Source organism: Schistocerca cancellata, chromosome 9 (assembly GCF_023864275.1).
Source record: "Schistocerca cancellata isolate TAMUIC-IGC-003103 chromosome 9, iqSchCanc2.1, whole genome shotgun sequence".
In the NCBI taxonomy this organism is placed as follows: Eukaryota; Metazoa; Arthropoda; class Insecta; order Orthoptera; family Acrididae; genus Schistocerca; species Schistocerca cancellata.
Window position 1 is genome coordinate 76,053,360 of NC_064634.1, and position 22,901 is coordinate 76,076,260.

Genomic DNA, 22,901 nt, shown 5'->3' on the forward strand with positions numbered 1-22,901 from the left:
ATCGTGTGTATCGGAGAGCACCGAATTACGTAGGGATCCAAAGGGTACGGTGATGGACCTTAGGTACAGAAGAGACTGGAACAGCACATTACGTCCACATGCTAACACCTTTTTATTGGTCTTTTTCACTGACGCACATGTACATTACCATGAGGGGTGAGGTACACGTACACACGTGGTTTCCGTTTTCAATTACGGAGTGGAATAGAGTGTGTCCCGACATGTCAGGCCAATAGATGTTCAATGTGGTGGCCATCATTTGCTGCACACAATTGAAATCTCTGGCGTAATGAATGTCGTACACGCCGCAGTACATCTGGTGTAATGTCGCCGCAGGCTGCCACAATACGTTGTTTCATATCCTCTGGGGTTGTAGGCACATCACGGTACACATTCTCCTTTAACGTACCCCACAGAAAGAAGTCCAGAGGTGTAAGACTAGGAGAACGGGATGGCCACTTTATGCGTCCTCCACGTCCTATGAAACGCCCGTCGAACATCCTGTCAAGGGTCAGCCTAGTGTTAATTGCGGAATGTGCAGGTGCACCATTATGCTAACACCACATATGTCGACGCGTTTCCAGTGGGACATTTTCGAGCAACGTTGGCAGATCATTCATTAGAAACGCGATGTATGTTGCAGTGCTCTCCGATACACACGATCGAACAGCGGAGGAGTGGTACTCAAGCGTCAACTTTAGGTTACAATATCTCCGGATGTAATTAACATTTAACTATGCAACAAACGGCACTGATTACGTATTTGTTTATATGTTCAGATGTGCTAGCAAAACTAACGTGGTTCCATTTAAAAAAACATAGGTTTGTGTTAAAAAACATACTTCCGTGCATTTTTGTATGGTTTGTATTAAACAATTACACTAGCCCCTCTCCTCACGTTCGTTCTGTGGAATCGGTTCGTCAGTATTTGATGTGGTTTACGAAATATATCCAGCGGTAACGTTAGGTGACTCACCCTGTATAGTCGCGGTGGCACCACGTACACAATAAACCTACTTCTCCTCATCCTAAATATGCCTGTTTACTGCTACGCTTTGTGGCTACATAATAGATAACTCTTTAACTTTTGGTTTTGGTTTTTGTTTGAATTATGCTTTATGAGTAGTTTGTATTTTATCATTTCTTTTATGTGGGGCAGATGACGTCATTTCTGCGTTCACTCTCACGCCTTGCCGGCAGTTCATGCGAGCTACCTTTTGTAAAGCTGCTTATTCAGTACTATATTCTGTACACACTATTGTCTGTAAACTTGTTTTATCATAATTATAGTTTTATACTTACAGTTTTTTTTTTACTTCTAGTTTTAATACAAGGTTGTTCAACTATTTTTTTGGTTGCACGAAGCGCCACTGTCATAGATTCACGCTACCTGGCTTTGCAACGCCACCCCACTATCAGTTACGTTCCAATACTGATACCTGTAGCCATGGAATGTAATAATTCCAATCCCCAAAGAAGGCAGGTGTTGACAGATGTAAAAATTACAGAACTATCAGTTTAATAAGTCACGGATGCAAAATACTAACGCGAATTCTTTACAGACGAATGGAAAAACTAGTAGAAGCTGACCTCGGGGAAGATCAGTTTGGTTTCCGTAGAAATATTGGAACACGTGAGGCAATACTGACATTACGACTCATCTTAGAAGAAAGATTAAGGAAAGGCAAATCTACGTTTCTAGCATTTGTAGACTTAGAGAAAGCTTTTGACAATGTTGACTGGAATACTCTCTTACAAATTCTGAAGATGGCAGGAGTAAAATACAGGGAGCGAAAGGCTATTTACAATTTGTACAGAAACCACATCGCAGTTATAAGAGTCGAGGGGCATGAAAGGGAAGCAGTGGTTGGGAAGGGAGTGAGACAAGGTAGTAAGCCTCTCCCTGAGTTATTCAATCTGTATATTGAGCAAGCAGTGAAGGAAACAAAAGAAAAATTCGGAGTAAGTATTAAAATCCGTGGAGAAGAAATAAAAACTTTGAGGTTCGCCGATGACATTGTAATTCTGTCAGAGACCGCAAAGGACTTGGAAGAGCAGTTGAACGGAATGGATATTGTCTTGAAAAAAGGATATAAGATGAACATCAACAAAAGCAAAACGAGGATAATGGAATGTAGTCGAATTAAGTCGGGTGATGCTGAGGGAATTAGATTAGGAAAAGAGACGCTTAAAGTAGTAAAGGAGTTTTGCTATTTGGGGAGCAAAATAACTGATGATGGTAGAAGCAGAGAGGGTATAAAATGTAGAATGGCAATGGCAAGGAAAGCGTTTCTGAAGAAGAGACATTTGTTAACATTGAGTATAGATTTAAGTGTTAGGAAGTCGTTTCTGAAAGTATTTGTATGGAGTGTTGCCATATATGGGTGTGAAACATGGACGATAAATAGTTTGGACAAGAAGAGAATAGAAGTTTTCGAAATGTGGTGCTACAGAAGAATGATGAAGATTAGATGGGTAGATCACGTAACTAATGAGGAGGTATTGAATAGGATTGGGGAGAAGAGAAGTTTGTGGCACAACTAGACTAGAAAAAGGGATCGGTTGGTAGAACATGTTCTGTGGCATCAAGGGATCACCAATTTAATATTGGAGGGCAGCGAAGAGGATAAAAATCATAGAGAGAGACCAAGAGATGAATACACTAAACAGATTCAGAAGGATGTAGGTTGCAGTAAGTACTGGGAGATGAAGAATCTTGCACAGGATAGGGTAGCATGGAGAGCTGCATCAAACCAGTTTCACGACTGAAGACCACAACAACAACTGATACTTGATACACATAACTTCAAACTCTTTTTGAAGACCATTTTCTTGTTTTAGATATTTCATAAAATTTACTTCAAGTGATGTTTTTGTTGATTACATTTGTAGTTATGACTTTTCATTTTTCCTTGGCTGATATTCCTGATAATGGGCAGAACCTGAAACGCGTCAATAAATCACTTGTGGACAGAAAAGTGAAAATCTTTGCGATCTGTTCAGCACTGGATAAAGATTCAAGTCTATATAATGTTCACATATCTCGTATGCTACTTGATGACGAACGTTAAGATAGATTCTGGTGAACGTGTGTTGCAACAGTTATGTTGGCTCGGAGAGGCTCGTGCGGAACAGTTGTCGTGGAGAACGGCATCAAACCAGACTTCTGACTGAAGACCACAAGGACACCTGCCAGCCGGCGCCTGTTTCCTGATACCTGTCACATACTTCAAGAAATCGCTCTTTGGAGGCTGCCAGTGTCTCGGAGGCAAGACGATGTACAGCCACTGGCTGGACGAATAGGATTCGAAGCGATACGCCCTTGGGCGACCGCCCGTAATAAATGTCAGTTTGCCCCCCTGGGGGCGCGCCGCGCCGCGCCTACACTTCAAAGCGATCTGTGTCGTCATCTCGCCGGCGCCCCCGCGTTCATTTTTTCCGGTCCGCCACCAGACCACCCCAGCCGGGACGCAAATAGACGGCCGGTAGACGGCAGCGCGTTCTAATTGCCTCGGGCTGCGGTAGGTAATGCTGAGACCCCCGTCTGCCGGCGTCTTCTGTGCGACCGCCGAGAGCGCGGAGACAGGGCTGGTCGAGAGTACCACAACAAGAAGAGACCGGCGCACTGTGCCAATAGAGGCACCAAATACTGCCCTGCCGGCAGTCTCGCAAGGAGGGAGGAAGGAAGGAAGGAAGTTGTTTGCACTAGGTACTGTCGACGCTAACGTCGTTACAAAGGGCGTAGCAGCTCTGTTCACCACAGGACAAGGTCAGGGTAGCCTATAAGAAAGTGTAACATACACTCTGAGATCAAAAGTGTCCGGACACCCCCAAAAACATAAGTTTCTCATATTAGGTGCACTGTGTTGCCACCTACTGCTAGATACTCCATATCAGCGACCTCAGTAGTCATTACACGTTGTGAGAGGGCAGAATGGGGCGCTCCGCGGAACTCACGGACTTTGATCGTGGGCAGGTAATTGGGTGTCACTTGTGTCGTACGTCTGTACGCGAGATTTCCACCCTCCTAAACATCCCTAGGTCCAGACTGTAGCGCGTATAACCGCTCGGCCACTCTGGCTCGTCGTGTGGCCGAGCGGTTCTAGGCGCTTCAGTCTGGAACCGCGCTGCCGCTACGGTCGCAGTTTCGAATCGTGCCTCTGGCATGGTTGTGTGTGATGTCCTTAGGTTAGTTAGGTTTAAGTAGTTCAAGTTCTAGGGGACTGATGATCACTGCAGTTAAATCCCATAGTGCTCAGAGCCATTTGAACTTCCTTTCATTACCAAATTGATGATTCCTTGAGGTCTCAGAATATGTTCTCTCAACCAATCCCTTCTTTTAGTCAACTCTTTCCATAAATTTCTTTTTTCTCAATTTGATTCAATACCTCCTCATCAGTAATTAAAACTACTGATCCGATTTTCAGCATTTTCCTGTACCACCATATTTCAAAAGCTTGAAGTTTTTATCGTATGCATTTCACTTCCGTACAAGGCAACACTCCAGGAAATATCTCTACGAAAGGATTCCTTTCTCTTACATTTATATTACAATTCCGTTTCTTGAAAAACGCTTTTTAGTCCGCGTTTTATATTACCTTTGGCCGTTATCAGTGTTTTCGCTTCGCAGACAGAAAGTCTCATCTATTTTCTTTAGTGCCTCGTTTCCTAATCAAATTCTCCGAGCATCGCATGATTTAATTCGTCTGCAGTGTCGGTATTATGCTATATCAGGATACCATATTATTGCCAAATTATAGACCTGTTACCTGATGTTTCAAAACAGGTCGTACATCTTACAATTTTCATTATTCATCTTTTACAGTTTTCTTTTCTTTTATCTACATCATTTACAAAGAACAGTACTTTCCAAAATAACAATTTAAGGTTGAAATGTAAATAAATTTTTTTTGTTTTTTAAGAAGAATATAAAAGATAATAGGATAGAGCAGAGATTTGTTAGTACCATCACCGAATGTGACTGATGGTGAACACACACACACACACACACACACACACACACACACACACACACACACACACACACAAATGGTTATTAGGACAGAAATAGTATTGCTTATCCTGTTTATTACTAATCATATTCATTAACTTTAGATGCACATCCGTGTAAAGCATTTTGTGATTCCTTGGCTAGATCGCCACCACACTATGCTCATTTACTGTCACATCTTGGCTTCCTGCTCCTGATCCTCTTCATTGTCACTGTTCTCGCTGTCACTGTGTGTATCGCTGAGCTCCCTCTGGAGATTGTTGTTACGTTGCACATAGGCATGTCTGTTGTGTCGTGTCCGCATGTACTCTTCATGTGTTGTTTTTTTAAATACTGTTTGTCAACACATTTAATTGTGCCCTTTGTTTTCCTCTCTTCTTGCTATCTATATCTGTATCTGTGAGTCTAAGTGTATTGTATGTCCGTTGTTCCCGCATTGCCCGCAGAAAAAGACAGTGTGTTCTGGGGAACCTTCTTCATCGCAAGTGCATTTAGGTGTCTGCTTCAGACTCACGCGGTTTAAGTGCGTGGGATAAGGTCCGTGTCCGGTTAAGAAATGTACCATACCGCTGCTGGCTGGGATCGATATGTTTCATTCTCAACCGCTCCCTTATGTCAGGGAGGAAGTCGTGCAGTCTACGTCCCTTATCACTTATATCCCACACACCTTGCCATGTATCCAAACGCCGGCTTTTAAGATGACGTATCGTCTCCATCGGTACGCCAGTTATTGTGTGTACCTTATATATTCTCCCCATCTGTAACCAGTACCTTGCACCTCCGAATTTGATCGTGATATCTATGTGACATATTCCGAGCAAGACACACAGGGCATCCGCTGAAATGGTGCTGAAGGCTCCAGATAGCCTAAGTAGGACACTTCTCTGCCCTCGTCTGACCGATGCTTTGTTGGTGACCTTGTGCAGTCTATGTGCCTACGTGCTAGCTGCGAAGCTGAGTACTGATTCGAAGAGCGCACAGTGGCATGTCCGTGTGACTGGTAGAGGTAGTCTGTACTGTTTTGAATTTAGGCTCACCAGTTTCTGTAGTATTTTTTCTGCTTTGTCTCTTGTTAGCCTTTTGTGTTCGTGGAAGTTTAATTTTTCATCTATGTGTACCCCAAGATAGCGCGTAATGTGTGCTCGTTTGATATTTGTGTCCCCAATTTTAACCGAAGGAATCCCCTGGAGTGATGCTTTCGCTAATGTGTATGTTGTTTTGTTTTCGGCTATCCTGAGTTTATTGTTGTGACACCATTGTGTAATTGTTTGTAGTACTCTACTGGCTTTCTCTTCTAACTGGACTCTGTTGTTTGCAGTGACTACAGCTAGTAAATCATCTGCGTAGGCGACAATTCCGTCTGACCTGTCATCCCCATCCAGAAGTTGTAGGAGGGGTTCGATTGTTATGTCCCATAAGGTGGGGCCGCAGATCGGACCTTGAGGACAGCGTTTGCTAATTCTTTTACTTTCCGGCTGTCCATCTGCCACTCGACTACTCGGTCTTTACCGTAGTCTAGGAAACGGTTGTACAGTGACGGCGGTACCTCCAGATGTCTTACTTTTGAAACAGTGTGGGATACCACATACAAAAGTATAATGGAGATGCTCTAGAAACTTAGATGGGTAAGTTTTCAGACAGGAGTCATTGTGAGACTGGTATATATATCGGCCGACGTCTTGAACGAATAATTCTAGGGCATTGCGCTTTATGCGAGCTTTAAAATTGAGCGATATTTCCACGTCATACCAAGACAAATTATCGGCTGAAGATCGCCTGGTGATGGCGTCTCAGAGTTCTTGACACTCACATCCCTTGCAACAACAGAAATTTGCCACGCTCTTCATCCGACTGACTGTTCGAGCCCCAACAAACGTATTTCGCCACCACATGGCCATTACTTCCCTCTGTCCTGATTGGAAGTGTCTGAGCGCTTACACGTATAATGCCGATGGTTATGATGGATGCCTGTGCTGTTTATACTTAATGAGTGGCAGCTCTGGCCTCGCATTCGGAAGGACAGTAGTTCGAATTTCCTTCCGGCCATCTATATTTTGACCTGTTGTGATTTCTCCAAGCCAACGACCTTGCCACAGAGGTAATACCGGTTCCCGTAAGCTCACCGAAGGTAAGCGCTGTCGGGCTGGGCAAGCATTTGAATGGGTGGCCATCCAGTCTGACGAGTACTGTTCGCAAGTACGGTGCACTCAGCCCTTGTGAAGCAAACTGAGGAGCTATTTGATTGAGGCGTAGCAACTTCGTTCTCGTAAACTGACATGCGACCGGGAGAACGGTGTACTAACAACATGCCCCTCCATATTCGCATCCAGTGACATCTGTGGGCTGAGGATGACAACGCGGCCTCCATGGCATGTTCCGGGGTTGTTTTAGTGGTTTTTACCCCCCTCCCCCCCATGAACCATGGACCTTGCCGTTGGTGGGGAGGCTTGCGTGTCTCAGCGATACAGATAGCCGTACCGTAGGTACAACCACAACGGAGGGGTATCTGTTGAGAGGCCAGACAAACGTGTGGTTCCTGAAGAGGGGCAGCAGCCTTTTCAGTAGTTGCAAGGGCAACAGTCTGGATGATTGACTGATCTGGCCTTGTAACAATAACCAAAACGGCCTTGCTGTGCTGGTACTGCGAACGGCTGAAAGCAAAGGGAAACTACGGCCGTAATTTTTCCCGAGGGCATGCAGCTTTACTGTATGATTAAATGATGATGGCGTCCTCTTGGGTAAAATATTCCGGAGGTAAAATAGTCCCCCATTCGGATCTCCGGGCGGGGACTACTCAAGAGGATGTCGTTATCAGGAGAAAGAAAACTGGTGTTCTACGGATCGGAACGTGGGATGTCACAGATCCCTTAATCGGGCAGGTAGTTAGAAAATTTAAAAAGGGAAATGGATAGGTTATAATTAGAGATAGTGGGAATTAGTGAAGTTCGGTGGCAGGAGGAACAAGACTTCTGGTCAGGTGACTACAGGGTTATAAACACAAAGTCAAATAGGGGTAATGCAGGAGTAGGTTTAATAATGAATAGGAAAATAGGAATGCGGGTAAGCTACTACAAACAGCATAGTGAACGCATTATTGTGGCCAAGATAGATACGAAGCCCAGACCAACTACAGTAGTACAAGTTTATATGCCAACTAGCTCTGCAGACGACGAAGAAATTGAAGAAATGTATGATGAAATAAAAGAAATTATTCAGATAGCGAAGGGAGACGAAAATTTAATAGTCATGGGTGACTGGAATTCGAGTGTAGGAAAAGGGAGAGAAGGAAACGTAGTAGGTGAATATGGATTGGGGCTAAGAAATGAAAGAGGAAGCTGCCCGGTAGAATTTTGCACAGAGCACAACTTAATCATAGCTAACACTTGGTTTAAGAATCATGATAGAAGGTTGTATACATGGAAGAACCCTGGAGATACTAAAACGTATCAGATAAATTATATAATGGTAAGACAGAGATTTAGGAACCAGGTTTTAAATTGTAAGATATTTCCAGGGGCAGATGTGGACTCTGACCACAATCTATTGGTTATGACCTGTAGATTAAAACTGAAGAAACTGCTAAAAGGTGGGAACTTAAGGAGATGGGACCTGGATAAACTGAAAGAACCAGAGGTTGTACAGAGTTTCAGGGGGAGCATAAGGGAACAATTGACAGGAATGGGGGAAATAAATACAGTAGAAGAAGAATGGGTAGCTTTGAGGGATGAAGTAGTGAAGGCAGCAGTGGATCAAGTAGGTAAAAAGACGAGGGCTAATAGAAATCCTTGGGTAACAGAAGAAATATTGAATATAATTGATGAAAGGAGAAAATATAAAAATGCAGTAAATGAAGCAGGCAAAAAGGAATACAAACGTCTCAAAAATGAGATCGACAGGAACTGCAAAATGGCTAAGCAGGGATGGCTAGAGGACAAATGTAAGGATGTAGAGGCTTATCTCACTAGGGGTAAGATAGATACTGCCTACAGGAAAATTAAAGAGACCTTTGGAGATAAGAGAACCACTTGTATGAACATCAAGAGCTCAAATGGAATCCCAGTTGTAAGCAAAGAAGGGAGAGCAGAAAGGTGGAAGGAGTATATAGAGGGTCTATACAAGGGCGATGTACTTGAGGACAATATTATGGAAATGGAAGAGGATGTAGATGAAGATGAAATGGGAGATACGATACTGCGTGAAGAGTTTGACAGAGCACTGAAAGACCTGAGCCGAAACAAGGCCCCCGGAGTAGACAACATTCCATTGGAACTACTGATGGCCTTGGGAGAGCCAGTCCTGACAAAACTCTACCATCTGGTGAGCAAAATGTATGAAAAAGGCGAAATACCCTCAGACTTGAAGAAGAATATAGTAATTCCAATCCCAAAGAAAGCAGGTGTTGACAGATGTGAAAATTACCGAACAATCAGTTTAATAAGCCACAGCTGCAAAATACTAACACGTATTCTTTACAGACGAATGGAAAAACTAGTAGAAGCCGGTCTCGAGGAAGATCAGTTTGGATTCCGTAGAAATACTGGAACACGTGAGGCAATACTGACCTTACGACTTATCGTAGAAGAAAGATTAAGGAAAGGCAACCTTACGTTTCTAGCATTTGTAGACTTAGAGAAAGCTTTTGACAATGTTGACTGGAATACTCTCTTTCAAATTATAAAGGTGGCAGGAGTAAAATACAGGGAGCGAAAGGCTATTTACAATTTGTACAGAAACCAGATGACAGTTATAAGAGTCGAGGGACATGAAAGGGAAGCAGTGGTACGGACGGGAGTAAGACAGGTTTGTAGCCTCTCCCCGATGTTATTCAATCTGTATATTGAGCAAGCAGTAAAGGAAACAAAAGAAAAATTCGGAGTAGGCATTAAAATCCGTGGAGAAGAAATAAAAACCTTGAGGTTCCGATGACATTGTAATTCTGTCAGAGACAGCAAAGGACTTGGAAGAGCAGTTGAACGGAATGGATATTGTCTTGAAAAAAGGGTATAAGATGAACATCAACAAAAGCAAAACAAGGATAATGGAATGTAGCCGAATTAAGTCGGGTGATGCTGAGGGAATTAGATTAGGAAATGAGACACTTAAAGTAATAAAGGAGTTATGCTATTGGGGGGGGGGGGGCAAAATAACTGATGATGGTCGAAGTAGAGAGGTTATAAAATGTAGACTGGCAATGGCAAGGAAAGCGTTTCTGAAGAAGAGAAATTTGTTAACATTGAGTATAGATTTAAGTGTCAGGAAGTCATTTCTGAAAGTATTTGTGTGGAGTGTAGCCATGTGTGGAAGTGAAACATGGACGGTAAATAGTTTGGACAAGAAGAGAATAGAAGCTTTCGAAATGTGGTGCTACAGAAGAATAGTGAAGATTAGATGGGTAGATCACATAACTAATGAGGAAGTATTGAATAGGATTGGGGAGAAGAGAAGTTTGTGGCACAACTTGACCAGAAGAAGGGATCGGCTGGTAGGACATGTTCTGAGGCATCAAGGGATCACCAATTTAGTATTGGAGGGCAGCGTGGAGGGTAAAAATCGTAGGGGGAGACCCAGAGATGAATACACTAAGCAGATTCAGAAGGATGTAGGTTGCAGTAGGTACTGGGAGATGAAGAAACTTGCACAGGCTAGAGTAGCATGGAGAGCTTCATCAAACCAGTCTCAGGACTGAAGACCACAACAACACAAACAACCAAATCGCTTATGCCGAATGCTGGGATGATTCCTTCGAAAGGCAGGGCCGACTAGTTTTCCAATTCTGGCCTATTCCAGCTTTTGTTTCGCGTCTAATTACCACTTTATCAAAAATCGTGCAAATGGCTCTGAGCAGTATGGGACTTAACATCTGAGGTCATCAGTCCCCTAGAACTTACAACTACTTCAAGCTAACTAACCTAAGGACATCACACACTTCCATGCCCGAGGCAGGATTCGAACCTGGGACCGTAGCAGTCGCGCGGTTCCAGACTGAAGCGCCTAGAACCGCTTGGCCACCGTGGCCGGCACCACTTTATCGACGAGGCAATAAATTTCAGTCTTCCTTCCTTTCTTTTTTTGTATTGTTTAGTTTCTTGTGTCTGTTACTGTCACTGGCGAATAGTCTACCCCTCTCGGATCTACCTTATCTCCCTGTCTCCCGGGCCAGCACGCTGCGCTTTATACGAGCAGCTCAGCTTACGTTTTACCCCGAATTACACTAGTTCTCTTCTGCGTGACTCATTCTGTTTTTCACTTCTTTCAGATGAGGCCGACACAGTAATGAATGAAGAGAAATTTATTACTTCCGTTTCTGTTCATAGTAATTCTGTGGTGATAAACAACTGCCCGCGAAAGACCTGTTTCGCAACTCAGTCCTCTGAGGTTTCACTGAAGAAGAGCTATTAAATATGATCTTAGCGTCTTGACAGCTGGCAGCAACGCGAGTGTTCTCACACTGTCAACTGACGCCCACTTGATCGCTGACTAGACAAGGTGTGAGAACGAACAACCACACTTTCAGATACAACGAGGAAGCGCTGCGCAAGTTAGCGTGTGCAACAGCTCCTCATTCCCACATCAATAAAACACGTTCCGGAGTACCGCGGGCGATGTCAGCAGCGGAGAGCTCGAGACCCTCATCAGCGGTGGTGACGGAAGACTTCTTCTCGCCGCTTTCTCGCCGCAGCACCTGTCCAGCGAGACAGTGTACCGGCGATGGGGAGTAATTACCCAGCAGCAGGTAGGCGCGGTGCTCCGTTATGCGCGCGGCAGCAGCGGTCGGCCAATGGAGAACCGCCGGCCCGCGAGACCACTCATTAACGGGCCAAGGTAGGCGAGCAGACACCGTACAAAAGACCCCCGGGTCGCCCTCTCGCCACATCGCGGTTCCGGCTTTTTAAGACTTGCGAGGCTATCGCGGCTGGTCTGGTGGCTGTACGAATGTGCACACTTCCGTCTGTTTGTGTGTGCGTGTGAGCGGGTGGGTGGGCATGTGTGCGCGCGAGCGAGCGGTCGTCGCTTCCTAATTGCAGCGCGGTCGCAGTGCCAGCGGCTTCTGATTAACAGCGGCGATAATTAGAGGCTCGTGGGGCAGCGCTGCCTCCGGTCGGTTGCCGGTCGCCTCGCCGCCGCCCCCGCCGCCGCCCCCGCCGCCGCCCCCGCCGCCGCGGCGGTCGGCAACTGTACTTAGCGGCGTAAATACTTCCCACGGAAGGCACGATCGCGCGTTCGCCAACAATGGGCAATTCATTACGCCGGCCCTCCGTCCAGAGAGGTCGGTCGGTCTACAGAGCAACACAGGCGGACAGCACTGGCAGCGTCTCTTCCGGAACTCCAGCTTCTGCACCATTTTAATGTGTCTTTTTGCACTACGTGGTATAACTACCACATGGTACAAGAACCACAGGGTACAACTAGAGAGCCTATACAGGGTGTTACAAAAAGGTACGGCCAAACTTTCAGGAAACATTCCTCACACACAAAGAAAGAAAATATGTTATGTGGACATGTGTCCGGAAACGCTTACTTTCCATGTTACAGCTCATTTTATTACTTCTCTTCAAATCACAGTAATCATGGAATGGAAACACACAGCAACAGAACGTACCAGCGTGACTTCAAACACTTTGTTACAGGAAATGTTCAAAATGTCCTCCGTTGGCGAGGATACATGCATCCACTCTCCGTCGCATGGAATCCCTGATGCGCTGATGCAGCCCTGGAGAATGGCGTATTGTATCACAGCCGTCCACAATACGAGCACGAAGAGTCTCTACATTTGGTACCGGGGTTGCGTAGACAAGAGCTTTCAAATGCCCCCATAAATGAAAGTCAAGAGCATTGAGGTCAGGAGAGCGTAGAGGCCATGGAATTGGTCCGCCTCTACCAATCCATCGGTCACCGAATCTGTTGTTGAGAAGCGTACGAACAAATGGTTCAAATGTCTCTGAGCACTATGGGACTTAACAGCGGAGGTCATCAGTCCCCTATAACTTAGAACTACTTAAACCTAAGGACATCACACACATCCATGCTCGAGGCAGGATTCGAACCTGTGACCGTAGCGGTCACGCGGTTCCAAACTGAAGCGCCTAGAACCGCACGGCCACTCCAGCCGGCAGCGTACGAACACTTCCACTGAAATGTGCAGGAGCTCCATCGTGCATGAACCACATGTTGTGTCGTACTTGTAAAGGCACATGTTCTAGCAGCACAGGTAGAGTATCCAATATGAAATTGGGGTAACGTGCTCCATTGAGCGTAGGTGGAAGAACATGGGACCCAATTAAGGCATCATCAACAATGCCTGCCCAAACGTTCACAGAAAATCTGTGTTGATGACGTGATTGCACAACTGCGTGCGGATTCTCGTCAGCCCATACATGTTGATTGTGAAAATTTACAATTTGATCACGTTGGAATGGAGCCTCATCTGTAAAGAGAACATTTGCACTGAAATGAGGATTGACACATTGTTGGATGAACCATTCGCAGAAGTGTACCCGTGGAGGCCTATCAGCTGCTGATAGTGCCTGCACACGCTGTACATGGTGCAGAAACAACTGATTCTCCCGTAGCACTCTCCATACAGTGACGTGGTCAACGTTACCTTGTACAGCAGCAACTTCTCTGACCCTGACATTAGGATTATCGTCAACTGCACGAAGAATTGCCTCGTCCATTGAAGGTGTCCTCGTCGTTCTAGGACTTCCCAGTCGCGAGTCATAGGCTGGAATGTTCCGTGCTCCCTAAGACGCCGATCAATTGCTTCGATCGTCTTCCCGTCGGGACACCTTCGTTCTGGAAATCTGTCTCGATACAATGTAAGTAGGCTGTTTATGTTTTCTTTATGTAAGTAGGCTGTTTATGTTTTCTTATTGGCAACGTTACGTAGCGCTCTATATGAAAATCACTGGCTGTGCTGTGTGCAGTCTGTGGCTAGTTTGCATTGTTGTCTGCCATTGTAGTGTTGGGTAGCGGCAGCTGGATGTGAACAGCGCGTAGCGTTGCGCAGTTGGAGGTGAGCCGCCAGCAGTGGTGGATGTGGGGAGAGAGATGGCGGAAGTTTTGAAATTGAACTGCTATATATATTATGATTATTAAGGTAAATACAGTGTTTGTTCTCTATTAATATCTTTCATTTGCTAACTATCCCTATCAGTAGTTAGTGCCTTCAGTAGTTTGAATCTTTTATTTAGCTGGCAGTAGTGGCGCTCGCTGTATTGCAATAGTTCGAGTAACCAAGATTTTTGTGAGGTAAGTGATTTTGTGAAACGTATAGGTTAATGTTAGTCAGGGCCATTCTTTTGTAGGGATTTTTGAAAGTCAGATTGCGTTGCGCTAAAAATATTGTGTGTCTGGTTAAGCACAGTCGTGTACAATTGTTCTAAGGGGACGTTTCAACAAACGTACCGCGCCACGGCTATTGCTCCGTGCTAATCTATACATCAAATGGGCATCTACCAACTCCGCATTTGTAAACATTGCACTGATTGCAAAACCACGTTCGTGATGAACACTAACCTGTTGATGCTACGTACTGATGTGCTTGATGCTAGTACTGTAGAGCAATGAGTCGCATGTCAACACAAGCACCGAAGTCAACATTACCTTCCTTCAATTGGGCCAACTGGCGGTGAATCGAGGCAGTGCAGTACATACTGACGAAACTAAAATGAGCTCTAACATGGAAATTAAGCGTTTCTGGACACATGTCCACGTAACATATTTTCTTTATTTGTGTGTGAGGAATGTTTCCTGAAAGTTTGGCCGTACCTTTTTGTAACACCCTGCATAGAGAGAGAGTGGCCATAGGTGAAGTTGCCCGTGATTGTTTGATTATCTTTGGCGCAATTTTTCTGCCAAACGTCTCTCGCGCTTCCCATGTTCTCCGTGCTTTTTGAGTTGAATTGAAGTTCAGAGGACTTTTGGAAAAGATTAAAAGGTATTTGAATTATTGAGAGACTTGTTATGCGTTGTGCATGCATGTTCGATTTAGTTGTATATCGTTTTTTAGTACGTAATTGGCGTTTGCGATCTTAAATACGAGTTGAAATAATGAAGCGTTTTGTGATGAAGTCGGTAGGCCTACATGTTTGAAGTAAACACGTTAGTAATTGTACAGTATTGTTTTTGACATCTGTAATTCGTTCTGCAGACGTTCGTAAAGCCCGCATCTCGTGGTCGTGCGGTAGCGTTCCCGCTTCCCACGCCCGGGTTCCCGGGTTCGATTCCCGGCGGGGTCAGGGATTTTCTCTGCCTCGTGATGGCTGGGTGTTGTGTGCTGTTCTTAGGTTAGTTAGGTTTAAGTAGTTCTAAGTTCTAGGGGACTTATGACCACAGCAGTTGAGTCCCATAGTGCTCAGAGCCATTTGAACCATTTTTTTGAACGTTCGTAAACGAGGCCAGGTTGTGCTGCATTTGGTTGTTCCGAATCAGAACACTAGGCATTATTTTCGTTTCAGTATTATTGCCTGACTGTTGACGCAAGCAAGTTGTAAGCACGTTTTCCGCAGTTGTCGTAGTTGCTGAAACCTTATTCGTAGTAAATAATTGTAGGTACTCTTGAGGACAGTTTTTAATAGGCCTACTTACTGTGGGGTAGAAGGGATACGGTAGTTTTCTTGTTATATTTGGTCGTTATTACAGTAGCCTACATTTAACATTACCTGATTTTTGTGATCTTTTTCGTTTGTTATCTACGAGAGGCATTCAGTATATATATATAAAATCTTAAGCAGTTGTTTACTTGTGACATGCAACAAGTTTGAAGACGTGACAAGAAGTACTAATATGTCTCACACTTTTTGCATGTCACAAGTAAACAACTGCTTACGACTTTCTTTCATCTGACGTAATACAGATACGTTAAATCTTTAGCGTTATGCACTTCCGATACAATACAAATGCTATACACTACATTTTTTTATTTGCGTTACTTTCATTGCAATATGTCTAGTAATCGAACTTTAAAGGAGATAAATGCAAGTAACGAATATTTTTTACAGCCACTGTATCAAATTTTCCTGTGCTGTACGTAGTAGGCTACTATGAGTATATTATAGCTGTAAAGAAAGGCATTTAACGAATGATTTCGGCATATTGTCTTGTACTTTTGATTCGGTGAGTGTGTACTCCACTACCGGCCATTCAAAAGTGCCACCCGCAGTTTGTCAGAAAAATGGCCGCCGTATCGTCCGGTTGACCACTCTCTCCCTATACAGGCTCTCTAGGTACAACTAACTACATTCAACTATATATGACGGTAGTATCTGCTCCCGAAAGAACAGTTACCGTCGAGGACCATGCAGCTTTGCTAGAAATGAAATGATAATTAAATTGACACCCTAGCTGCAAGCAGGCGTTGATACAATTGATTGGGGACATGTTGAAAATGTGTGCCCCGACCGGGACTCGAACCCGGGATCTCCTGCTTACATGGCAGACGCTCTATCCATTTATTTTTTTCTACCGCTTTTTTTTTTTTTTTTTTTTGCAGGTGCTCTACTAACTGAGCTACCTTTTTTTTTTGGAAGACTTGAACCAAGGACCTCTTTTTTTTTTTTTTTTTTTTTTAGTAAACAAAAATGAGTCGCCTCCGTCTTATTGGCGAAGCAATCGTTTGGAACAAAAAAAAGTTTCTCAAAGCCAAACTCAAATTGAGAGGAATAAATAAGGAAATTTTTTGTTTTTTTTTTCAAAAGAAAACAAAGACTCCAATTATACTGGTTTCGCCTTCCAGTAAACAAAAATGAGTCTCCTTCATCTTGTTGGCGAAGAAGCAATCTTTTGGAACAAAAAAAGTTTCTCAAATTCAAAATCAAATTTCTTGTTCCTTTAAGAACAAACTATGAAGAATAAATAAGGAAAAGCGTTTTAAGTCGTCGTGCGACTTGTAGTTAAAGTCCAGTTCTTACAGGAGCTCCTGAAGTGTCCGCCTACAGCATGCCAGCTCGTCCAAACGTGTCTTCTCATGGCGTAGGCGTGGGTTCCGGGTAGCAGATCTATTCAGTTCGGTTCGTTTTATACAGTTTTCAGCTTCTCATGGCTTGGACGTTCCAGCTACTAGGTGGGTCATCGAAAGTGCTCCGTAAGAAATTGGAAAAATATTGTTTATAGCGTGGGTTGCGTATCAGGACGCAGTGTCGTTCGTTGAGATAAGTCCAATATCCTAGCGTAGACTTGTCGCCAGAAGTAAAAAGATAGCGGATCGTGTGGCCACAGATCCAATTCACAGAGTTAGTTTTGGCGGAGGGGTAGAAAGTCTTATCGGGGTGCAAAAGCATGTGGACGTCGATCTGAGCCGGTGCCTGGCGAGTAAGAAACGCCAAAATTCGCCGCGCAAGTGTCCAGACGTCTAGCGCTGTGCCACAGTGGAACCGGTGGACATCCGTGTCATCCACTCCACAGTGGGTGCAGAGGGATGAATCGGCGAGATGGATGCGGTGCAGACGATCTCGGTTAACTTGTTTGCCATTCACGGTGATGTACCACGCTGATTGAACGTCTGATTCGAGAAAACGCGCATGGATCGCCTTCCATATGTGTCTCCACACGTACTGTGGATACTTACGTTCGATGGGGTTGGACGGGCGGCACTGTTGTAACAATTCGGAGACTGTTTTCGTGAGGTACAAACGTGTAAGTGGTAAGGACCGGTAGATATAACTGAACTCCAGGAAAAATCGTTGGATGTAATAAAAGGGGGTTGGAATGGTCGATACCAGTACTGGGGCGGACAAGGAGGCCGGTGCAAAGTTGTGAAGCAGGAGGCTAGTAAGGCTCTGCGGGCAACGATGCCAAAGTTTTAGTTGGGAGCTGACGTATAGTGCCTTGACACGAGTCGGCACGTGGATGAGTCCCAAACCGCCACGATCTCGTGGCAGTGCAAGGGATTCATACTGCACCTTGAATAACATCCCCGAGCTGACGAAGGAGCCGAAAGCCATCAACAGTCGTCGCGCCAGGAGATTTGGGACTGGTAGTACTTGAGCCACGTGTGGTATACGGGAAGCATGATACATGTTCACGTATTGCGCGCGTTGGATAATGTCGAGAGCTCGTAGCCGGTGATCTGCGAGATTTGCTCTGATTGTCTGTAGCAAGCGTCTACCATTGATAGTCGCTGAGCGGCGCAGGTCGGCTGTGAAATCAAGTCCAAGACACCGTATGGTGGCGGAGACACTAAGCGGGGCAGCGCATCTCTCCGGCAAGTCCTCACCAATGAGCAGGACCTTGGATTTTGACACGTTGAGGCAGCTCCCCGACGCTTCGCCGTAAGTCGCCACCCATGCCAGTGCTGCTCGTACTTCATCTTCACTGCGCAGATATAGTACTATGTCGTCTGCGTAGGCTGTACAACAAAAACGGTGGCCTTGCACAGCCATGCCTTCCAAACGTTGGCGCATGCCCTGGAGCAGGGGTTCCAAGGCGAAAGCATACAAAATCGTGGAAAGAGGGCATCCTTGTCGTACAGATCGTGCGATGACCAGGGACGGTGTAAGACGACCATTGTACATGATTTTGGAGGTTGCACTACTCAACAGGCGCATAATCACCGTTACAATACCGCCAGGAAAACCCATATGCTGAAGAACTGTCCGTAAATAGAAGTGGTCAACACGGTCGAAAGCCTGGCTAAAGTCCAGTGAAGCCAAGGCGCCAGGGAGACGCTGATGATGCGCTAATGCTATCATGTCTCTGTAACGGCAAAGGGCCGTACGGATGTTGTTGTCGCCTCCTAGGGAAGTCTGGTCGCAGGATGTGACGTAACGTGCGACCTTCTTGAGACGCGATGCCAGTAGCCGTGTGAATATTTTCATGTCGCTGTTGAGCAAAGTAATTGGTCGATAGTCCTGGACCCTCGATAACCCACGCGGTTTATGTACGGGGATAATAATTCCTTCTAGAAAGGCGCTCGGGACCACTGTCATCGGTGACATCAGCTCTTGTGCGATTGCCGTCCACGTGGAAGCCAACAAATAGTGAAAACTTTTATAAAATTCGATGGGGATACCGTCAGGTCCAGGAGATCTGTTATCGGAACCCGCCTTGATAGCGTCTAGCACTTCATCGGTGGTTACGTCGTCTTGGAGGTCGTGCACTGCATCCTCTGGAAGAGTGGTCGTAGTAAGCTGAGCGACTTCTGTGATCAGTGCTGCAGAATGCGGTACGGCTGCGTATAGCCCGGCAAAATGAGCATGGAGAGCACGACCGATGCTTTGTTGGGTGTCGTGCCGGCGCCCTTCCACATCAGTGAGGACTTGGATCAGAGCTCGTCGTCGTCGTTGTCTTTCCTGAAGGAGGTGGTACATCGACGGACGTTCTTGAGGGATTCGATTAGAAGCTCGAGAACGGACTACAGTGCCTTCCAAGTTACGCCGCATGATCATGGAGATCTGCGCCTTCGTGCGATGGACCATCGACTGCCGGGCTGGCGAGAAAGGCATCGTCGTACAGTCACGTAGAATGGTGTAGTAGAAGTGCAGGGTATTAGTTTGCCACGCCTTTAATTCCTTCCCATAACTCATCAGAGTCTTCCGGAGGGTCGGCTTTGCACAGGAGATCCACCATGATAAGGTGGAGGCATAGGCTTCTCGACGATGGTGGCAGCGTGCCCACGCTTCTTCGACCATACGGCGACAGTCTGAGGAGGTCAGGTGAGCGACATTGAGTTTCCACAGACCACGACTATGCCACACTTGCTGTCGGGCGAGAGTGACGTCACAGATGTACGCATCATGGTCTGAAAAGGCCAAGGGCCAGATTTCCGCATGACGTGTGCCATCAGCAAGGGAGCGGGTAACGTAGATGCGATCTATGCGGCTTGACGAGTGAGAGGTGTAGAATGTATAGCCCGGTTGAAGTCCGTGGAGCTTCCGCCATGTGTCAACAAGTCGGAGACGGTCGATGACCACTGAGAGAGATGCACAAGGGGAATGTCGCGGGAGTTGGTCCGCGGGCTCCTGTGTCGAGTTAAAATCCCCACCGAGTACCAAATCGTCCTGCGGACCAGTGAAAAGGGGCGTGACGCTTTCGGCAAAAAAAGTTTGTCGGTCATGACGGCGGCCAGTGCCGGACGGTGCGTAGATATTAATAATACGCACGCCGAACAGTGTGAGGGCCATACCTCGCGCAGTGGGGAGGTAGATGACGTCCTCTGCAGGGAGGCCGTCGCGTAGCAGGATGGCGACGCCGCTACCGGTATCGGATGCGGGGGAAACATGGGCGTTGTATCCGGTGGGAACTAGGAAGTCAGCCACAAACACCTCTTGTAAGAGTGCTATATCCACATCCGCAGAGTAAAGAGTCTCTCTGAACATGGCCAGTTTATGGGGGGCACGAATGGTGGCAAGATTCATCGTGGCGATACGATATTGCTGTGTGCGGCCATCCTCAGTATTTGCAGAACGTGCGGTAGAAGTAGCCGGCAGGTGGAGACCCGCCGGTGGTCCCGCAGTGGTGATAATTACTGGCGGGACGCCTGCCCCAGTGTCGCCGAGGTGGACTCCTGTGCAGACACGCTGGCAGTCTGTTCCGCTTCTTCTTCAACGTCATCGGCCCAGGAAGCTGACGACGTGGACATGTGACGGTCACGTACTTCCGGAACGGGTGTTGTGGATTCCGGAACATGAGTGGCAGGGGGATCGCCGTCATCATTCGTTGACAACGGCGAGGACACGTCCCTGGCCGGGAGAGTAGGCGTCACAGGAGGGGCGCCTGTTGCTGCCACATCGCGTGACTGGACGCAATGTGGGAGATCACCGTCAGACATCAGGTCGACATCTCGTGGGGCCGTCTGAGAGAGGGCGTCATCGGAAGGCGTTCGTCGTCGTTTCCTGTGTTTGCGAGGCGACCGCTGTTTCCTGATGTGGCCTTCTGAATCAGAATGTGGTCGCCCGTCGTCTGACGCCGAACCCGTCTGGACAAAGGCAGACGTCGGCACGACACCGAGGTCGACGTCCATGGTTCCAACAGGAACATTGGTTTCGGTCTGCAAACCGGACGGTCCTGAAGCGAGCACTGGAGGCGACGCCGTGCTTGTGTCCTCGGCGCGTTGTGCTGCGGCGGGTGGCGTTGACGAAGCTGCTGGCGCAATCGAGATTGGTACGACGGGGTCCTGTGCAACCTTGGCGTAGGTGATGGGTAAGGACGTGACCGTCGAAGCCTGGGTCTCTTCACGTAACGGCGTCTGTATTAAACGGCGGTGTAAGCATTCGGAGCGTACATGTCCCTCCTGTCCACATCCTGCGCACGTTCGTGGCTGTCCATCATACATGACGATGGCCCTCACACCGCCAATCATCAGGTACGATGGGACATGTTTCGTCAGCTCAATTTTTATTTGCCGGACGCCATTTAATACGGGGTAGGTCGTAAATGTTTGCCACTTCTCCGCGACGTGACCTAAGACGGTGCCATATGGTTGGAAGGCGGCAATGACCACATCCTGAGGCACCTCGAACGGGAGCTCAAACACCCGCAATGTCCGGAGACCGAATCCAGCATGGGCGACTGTCACAGCACCCATATGTCCATCAGAGTGTTTAAATTTCAGTCCGGTGGCATGACGGTGAATTATGTCATTGCAAATTTCCTCCGTCGACATCTTAATGTAGACAACACTTCCAGTGATGGAAAAATGTATGCCGATTACGTCCTGGGGGTTCAAACGTAGATCCTCACGTATAAACTGTTCGACTTCGAAAGCTCTGGGTCGTGGATGTTCGGCCTGAAACGTTACTTTGATCGTTGCACGGCGGTACGAGTGTGCCATGGTGTACGTTAGTACTGGACTCGATAGACACAAACACCGCGACGCGGAAGTAAATACCACCGAGAGCGGAGCGTCGGACGGCGCGCGGAGCAGCTCCGCACGCTAGCACGGCTGAGAGCCGACTGTGACCATCTGAGCCAGATCCCTGCAGACGATAGTGCGTCTGCAGGGACTTATCCCTTGCACGCCCCCCGTGAGATCCACATTCCCAACATGTCCACAACACTACATTCGTAGTGCGCCTAATAGATGTTTGCCCATCATACTCATTACTAGCTTGCAGCTAGGGTGTCAATTTTAATTATCATTTCATTTCTAGCAAAGCTGCATGGTCATCGACGGTAACTGTTCTTTCGGGAACAGATACTACCGTCATATATAGTTAAAAATATGGGTTCCCGGCCTTTGACCTTCTTGTGCGAACGCACACACTATGCCCGAACTCGTACGGGACTTGGTAGATTAATCTGCCACGAGTAATGAGTATGATGGGCAAACATCTATTAGGCGCACTACGAATGTAGTGGTGTGGACATGTTGGGAATGTGGATCTCACGGGGGGCGTGCAAGGGATAAGTCCCTGCAGACGCACTGTCGTCTGTGCCCTCGGTGGCTCAGATGGATAGAGCGTCTGCCATGTAAGCAGGAGATCCTGGGTTCGAGTCCCGGTCGGGGCTCACATTTTCAACATGTCCCCAATGAATTGTATCAACGCCTGCTTGCAGCTAGGGTGTCAATTTAATTATCATTTCTAACTACATTCATTGTAACAGAAGGTGTTTATATTAAACAGCAGTGTCCATCCAAAGATAATACGAGAAACTTTTCGCGCTGAAAGGATATTTTAAAAAAAAATCTGAAATTCAATTCCACTTTGAAAATGGAGGCCTATTGGCAAGGCCAGTGGTTCAGAATAATGTGGCTACCACGGCATCAGTTGAGCAGACATGTAGGAAACAGATGCCGCAGGAAGTTTGACAGTAGAACCGTGGATGGATGTAAAGAAGTGTCGCGGCGTCAGGTTTTATTAAGAATTTCGGACGTGAATTATTATAAAAGACCATGATCCATTTTTAATTAGGACATATGCGATTTCCTTGGCCACGACGGAAATCGAAGTAA

General features: G+C 46.4%; 1 non-coding gene across 1 annotated transcript; it reads left to right on the top strand.

Annotated features, from left to right (window-relative positions):
* Window positions 1-22,381: 22,381 nt before the first annotated feature.
* Window positions 22,382-22,456, top strand: Trnat-ugu (transfer RNA threonine (anticodon UGU)). The gene has a single exon. It is a non-coding gene; the product is annotated as a tRNA-Thr (tRNA).
* Window positions 22,457-22,901: the final 445 nt, after the last annotated feature.